Source organism: Salmo salar, chromosome 04, assembly GCF_965601325.2.
Source record: "Salmo salar chromosome 04, fSalSal1, whole genome shotgun sequence".
NCBI lineage: Eukaryota > Metazoa > Chordata > Actinopteri > Salmoniformes > Salmonidae > Salmo > Salmo salar.
Genome location: NC_138294.1, coordinates 25212207 through 25219697, shown reverse-complemented (window position 1 = coordinate 25219697; position 7491 = coordinate 25212207).

Below are 7491 nucleotides of genomic sequence, written 5' to 3'. Positions count from 1 at the left end.
GTCTTGCCATTGCCACCGGGTCTGCATCTCACCAAACGGAGGATGTCACAAACACCAGGAATATACTTTTTTTATTTGATCCACTTCTACACTCAATGCTACCCCATTGATCACTCCTTTGAATGGTACCCTGCTCCGGAGAGCAAAGCACGACACGGGTCGTTTTTTTGTCTTATTTCTTACATTATTAGCCCAGGAAATGTTTGATGTTATTACATACAGCCGGGAAGAACTTTTGGATATCAGAGCGGCGGTAACTTAAAAGCATTACCAGCATTATGACCAGGAATACGACTTTCCCGAATCGGATCCTTTGCTCGTACCCCCCAGGGCGGTTGAGCTGATTCCAGTGGCTGATCCAAAACACCACCGGCAGAAAAGAGGGACTCTGAGTGGACTTCTAGTCCAACTCAGGAGGCGCACACACCACCCGCCACTTCCAAGTATGTTACTAGCTAATGTTCAGTCTCTGGATAATAAAGTTTACGAGCTCAGGGCGAGGATTTCCTTCCAGAGAAACATCAAGGACTGTAACATACTCTGTTTCACGGAAACATGGCACTCTCGGGATATACTGTCTGAGTCCGTACAGCCAGTTGGGTTCTCAGTTCATCGTGCAGACAGGAATAAATATCTCTCTGAGAAGAAGAAGGGCGGGGGTGTATGTTTCATGATTAACGACTCATGGTGTGATTGTGATAACATATAGGAACTCAAGTCCTTTTGTTCACCTGACATACAATACCTCACAATCAAATGCCTACCATATTACCTCCCAAGATAATTATCTTCAGTTAGTCACAGCTGTGTATATTCCCCCTCAAGCCGAGACCACAACGGCCCTCAAAGAACTTCACTGGACTTTATGCAAACTGGAATCCACATATCCCGAGGCTGTATTTATTGTAGCTGGGGATTTTATCAAAGTACATTTGAGAAAAACATTACTGAAGTTCTATCAACACAATGACTGTAGTACTCATGCTGCTAAAACACTCGACCACTGCTACTCCAACATCCGGGATGCCTACAAGGCCCTCCCCCACCGTCCCTTCGGCAAATCTGATGACGAGTCAGTTTTGCTCCTCCCTTCATATAGGCAGAAACTCAAACAGGAAGTACCCGTGCTAAGGACTATTCAACGCTGGTCTGACCAATCGGAATCCACGCTTCAAGATTGTTTTGATCACGTGGACTGGGATATGTTCTGGGTAGCCTCCGAGAACAACATAAACTCAGTCACCATATCAGTGTATTCGTCTATCAGGAAGTATGGGAGATGTTGTACCCACTGTGACTATTAAAACCTACTCTAACCAGAAACCGTGGATAGATGGCAGCATTCGCGCAAAACTGAAAGAGCGTACCATTGCATTTAGCCATGGCAAGGTGACAGGGAATATGGTCGAATACAAACAGTGTAGTTATTCCCTCCGTAAAGCAAACAGGCAAAAGGTCAGTATAGAGACAGAGTGGAGTCACAATTCAATGGCTCAGACACTAGACGTATGTGGCAGGGTCTACCGACAATCACGGACTACATAGGGAAAACCACCAACGTTTGCTTCCGGACAAGCTAACACCTTCTCCCACTTTGAGGATAACACAGTGCCACTGACATGGCCTGCTACCAAGGACTGTGGGCTCTCCTTCTCCGTGGCCTACATAAGACATTTAAGCGTGTTAACCCTCGCACGGGCTGCCGGCCCAGACGGTATCCCTAGCCGCGTCCTCAGAGCATGAGCAGACCAGCTGGCTGTTGTGTTTACGGACATGTTCCATCTCTCCCTAGCCCAGTCTGCTGTCCCCACATGGTTCAAGATGTCCACCATTGTTCCTGTACCCAAGAAAGCTAAAATAACTGAACTAAATTACTGTTGCCCGTAGCTCTCACTTCTGTCATCATGAAGTGCTTTGAGATTATTCAAGGATCATATCACCTCTACGTTACCTGACACCCTAGACCCACTTCAATTTGCTTACCGCCCCAATAGATCCACAGACGATGCAATCGCCATCGCACCGCATTCTGCCCTATACCATCTGGACAAGAGAAATACCTATGTAAGAATGCTGTTGATTGACTATAACTCAGCATTCAACACAATAGTACCCTCCAAGCTCATCGTTAAGTTTGAGGCCCTGGGTCTGAACCCCGACCTGTGCAACTGGGTCCTGGACTTCGTGATGGGCCGCATCCTGGTGGTGAAGGTAGGAAACAACACCTCCACTTCGCTGATACTCAACACTGGGGCCCCACAAGGATGCGTGCTCTGCCCCCTCCCTGTGCTTCCTGTTCACCCATGACTGCGTGGCCGCACATGCCTCCAACTCAATCATCAAGTTTGCAGACGACACAACAGTAATAGGCCTGATTACCAACAATGACAAGACAGCCTACAGGGAGGAGTTGAGGGACCTGGCAGTGTGGTGCCAGGATCAACAAAACAAAGGAGCTGATCAGGAAACAGCAGAGGGAGCACCCCCCTATCCACATCGACGGGACCGCAGTGGAGAAGATGGAAACCTTCAAGTTCTTCGGCATACACATCACTGACAAACTGAAATGGTCCACCCACACAGACAGTGTGGTGAAGAAGGTGCAACAGCGCCTCTTCAATCTAAGGAGGCACCTACAGCACCTGATGTCACAGGAAGGCCAAAAAGATAATCAAGGACAACAACCACCCAAGCCACTGCCTGTTCACCCCGCTAACATCCAGAAGGCGAGGTCAGTACAGGTGCATCAAAACTGGGACCGAGAGACTGAAAAACAGTTTATATCACAAGGCCATCAGACTGCAACCATCACTAGCACATTGGAGTCTGCTACCCTATATACTACACTACCGTTCAAAAGTTTGGGGTCACTTAGAAATGTCCTTGTTTTTGAAAGAAAAGCAAAAAGAAATAGTCAATTTAAAATAACATCAAATTGATCAGAAATACAGTGTAGACAGTGTTAATGTTCCCAGGTCGCAATTGTACATGAGAACTTGTTCTCAACTTGCCTACCTGGTTAAATAAAGGTGAAATAAAATAAATAAATAAATGTTGTAAATGACTATAGTAGCTGGAAACGGCAGATTTTTAATGGATAATAATATCTACATAGGTGGACAGAGGCCCATTATCAGCTACCATCACTCCTGTGTTCCAGTGGCACGTTGTGTTAGCTAATCCAAGTTTATCATTTAAAAGGCTAATTGATCATTACAAAACCCTTTTGCAATTATGTTAGCACAGCTGAAATCTGTTGTGCTGATTAAAGAAGCCTTCTTTAGACTAGTTGAGTATCTGGAGCATCAGCATTTGTGGGTTCGATTACAGGCTCAAAATGGCCAGACACAAAGCACTTTCTTCTGAAACTCGTCAGTCTATTCTTGTTCTGAGAAATGAAGGCTATTCCACGTGAGAAATTGCCAAGAAACCAAAAAGTTGAGAATGACACAAATATTAATTTTCACAAAGTCTGCTGCCTCAGTTTGTATGATGGCAATTTGCATATACTCTAAAATGTTATGAAGAGTGATCAGATGAATTGCAATTAATTGCAAAGTCCCTCTTTGCCATGCAAATGAACTGAATCCCCAAAAAACATTTCCACTGCATTTCAGCCCTGCCAGAAAAGGACCAGCTGACATCATGTCGGTGATTCTCTCGTTAACACAGGTGTGAGTGTTGACGAGGACATGGCTGGAGATCACGCTGTCATGCTGATTGAGTTTGAATAACAGACTGGAAGCTTCAAAAAGGATGGTGGTGCTTGGAATCATTGTTCTTCATCTGTCAATCATGGTTACCTGCAAGGAAACACGTGCCGTCATCATTGCTTTGCACAAAAAGGTCTTCACAGGTAAGGATATTGCTGCCGGTAAGATTGCACCTAAATCAACCATCGATCAGATCATCAAAAACTTCAAGGAGAGCGGTTCAATTGCTGTGAAGAAGGCTTCAGGGCGCCCAAGAAAGTCCAGCAAGCGCCGGGACCGTCTCCTAAAGTTGATTCAGCTGCGGGATCGGGGCACCACCAGTACAGAGCTTGCTTAGGAATGGCAGCAGGCAGGTGTGAGTGCATCTGCATGCACAGTGAGGCAAAGACTTTTGGAGGATGGCCTGGTATCAAGAAGGGCAGCAAATAAGCCACTTCTCTCCAGGAAAAACATCAGGGACAGACTGATAGTCTGCAAAAGGTACAGGGATTGGACTGCTGAGGACTGGGGTAAAGTCATTTTCTCTGATGAATCCCCTTTCCGATTGTTTGGGGCATCTGGAAAAAAGCTTGTCCGGACAAGACAAAGTGAGCGCTACCATCAGTCCTGTGTCATGCGAACAGTAAAGCATCCTGAGACCATTTATGTGTGGGGTTGCTTCTCAGCCAAGGGAGTGGGCTCACTTACAATTTTGACTAAGAACACAGCCATGAATAAAGAATGGTACCAACACATCCTCCGAGAGCAACTTCTCCCAACCATCCAGGAACAGTTTGGTGACGAACAATGCCTTTTCCAGCATGATGGAGCACCTTGCCATAAGGCAAAAGTGATAACTAAGTGGCTCAGGGAACAAAACATTGATATTTTGGGTCCATGGCCAGGAAACTCCCCAGACCTTAATCCCATTGAGAACTTGTAGTCAATCCTCAAGAGGCGGGTGGACAACCAAAAACCCACAAATTCTGACAAACTTCAAGCATTGATTATGCAAGAATGGGCTGCCATCAGTCAGGATGTAGCCCAGAAGATAATTGACAGCATGCCAGGGCGGATTGCAGAGGTCTTGAAAAAGAAGGGTCAACACTGCAAATATTGACTCTTTGCATCAACTTCATGTAATTGTTAATAAAAGCCTTTGACACTTATGAAATGTGTATAATTATACTTCAGTATTCCATAGTAACATCTGAAAAAAATATCTAATGACACTGAAGCAGCAAACTTTGAAAATTAATATTTGTGTCATTCTCAAAACTTTTGGCCATGACTGTACTACCCCCTTCACAGAACAACGCAAACTGGCTCTAAATAGAATGAGGAGTGGGAGGCCCCGGTGCACAAACTAGCAAGAGGACAAGTAGATTAGAGTGTCTAGTTTGAGAAACAGACACCTCACAAGTCCTCAACTTCAACAGTGAAGAGGCGATAACGGGATGCTGGCCTTCTAGGCAGAACTCCTCTGTCCAGTGTCTGTGTTCTTTTGCCATCTTAATCTTTTCTTTTTATTTGATTTTTCTTTGCAACTCTGCCTAGTGTTTTAGTGGGTGCAGTGAAATGTTTGTGTTACTAACATTATAATGTCAAACAAATCATTAAATCATCAAAAATGTAAACCAAGAAATAACAGTACGAATCCAATTTACAATATAAATACTATATAAATAATCCAAATAGCAATCTGTGCATATATACACAGGATGAATGCACCCAATTATATGCTAAGAATGATATGCACAGCAGCATATGTATTAGAGTGAGCTCTGTCAAGAATACACTATGTAAATAGTGTGTATAAACAGTATAAAAAACAGGAAGTGTCCAGTGTCTCCATATACTGTACATGGGACAGCAAATCAAATGTATTTATGAAGCCCTTCTTACATCAGGTGATATCTCAAAGTGCTGTACAGAAACCCAGCCTAAAACCCCAAACAGCAAGTAATGCAGGTGTAGAAGCAGGGATGAGTTCAGACCCAGGGCCCTGAGCTTAGTGATATGCTTCGAGGGCACTATGATGTTGAAAGCTGAGCTGTAGTCGATGAACAGCATTCTCACATTGGTATTCCTCTCGTCCCAGTGAGATAGGGCTGTGTGTACTGCGATGGCGATTGCGTCGTCCGTGGATCTGTTGGGGCGGTATGCAAATTAAAGTGGGTCCAGGGAGTCGGGTAAGGTGGAGGTGATATGGTCCATTACTAGCCTCTCAAACCACTTCATTATGACAGAAGTGAGTGCTATGGGGCGATAGTCATTCAGTACAGTTACCTTAGCTTGCTTGGGTACAAGAACAATGGGGGAGATCTTGAAGCATGTGGGAACAGCGGGCAAAAAAGTTGTTCAGCCTGTCTGTAAGTGAGGCGTCAGTGTCCACTACGTAGCTGGTCCCTTTATAATCCGTGATTGTCTGAAGTCCCTGCCAGATGCGTCTCGTGTCTGAACCATTGAATTCTGACTGCTTTGTCCCTGTACTGACTTTTTGCCTCTGATTGCATAACGGAGGTCATAGCTGGTGTGTTTTGTACTTGTTCCCGGTCACCTTATCGTGATTGAATGTGGTGGTTCGAGCTTTCAGTTTTGTGCAAATGATGCCCTCTATACACGTTTTTTGGTTGGGGTACGTATGTTCGAAACTCTTTGCTGTACACACAGAAAGATTACTATCAAATGTTAACCACAGTGAAGCCCATCTCTAACAACGTGATTCAAGTACCTAACAATATGGAGCCATTGAAGTTTATAATTTAAAAATATCTGTGTTGATTCAATGATGAAGTATGTTTTGGTTCACTGAGATAAGGGAAACTCAGTCCCTGCAATGATACAAAAATAACCAAGTCAGTCAGCACAGAATGATTTTTGTATTTAATTTCAACAAAATTGTCATACTCGCATAACTTTAAAGTACAGTACTTTTAATGCACAAAAAGATACGTGACAAGTGGAATAACTTTTACATATTACGTTTTTTTACCTGGTCAAGTTAATACATTATGTAAGTTGTATTGATTTGATTTTATGAATGAAGAAAACACTATAGACAGATGCATCACTATTCCCATTGAAGATCTATTACTGTATGTAGGCTTATGTATTTCTCTCTTACCTTGCTCCCCCATCTTTAGTCCACTCAGCAGATCAATGCTCTCTGGTCCGTCTTCTATTGTCTCCTCTTTGACTAACAGCAGAACAGGCTTCCCATCCTACATGTCTACTGACTGTAAAAGATACAGAGTGAGAGGATATTGGATCAAGAAATCTGATATGAGCACCCTGCTATGAATCATCTTTTGATTGGGCAAATAGGGATTGCTATGAGTACTATGCAAGTTAATTTGATACTATGCTAAAGTGTTAGTTGATTTGATCACTTGACACTCTTTAATGGTTCCCGAGTGGCGTAGCAGTCTAAGGCAATGCATCTCAGTGCTAGAGGCGTCACTACAGACCCTGGTTCGATCCCAGGCTGTATCACAACTGGCTGTGATCGGGAGTCCCATAGGTGCGGCGCACAATTGGCCCAGCGTCGTCCAGGTTAGGGGAGGGTTTGGCCGGTGTAGGGTGTCAAAAAATAAGAATTTGTTCTTAAATAACTTGCCTAGTTAAATAAAGGTTTAATAAAAATGGTTTGATAATTCAAAGGCATGGTCCCAAAATTAAGACAAAATTAATCAATAGCTGGGCCCGTATCCACAAAACAATCTCAGAGTAGGATTGCTGATCTAGGATATTTACATATAATCGTATTCATTATGATCTAAAAAGTAAAACTGATCCT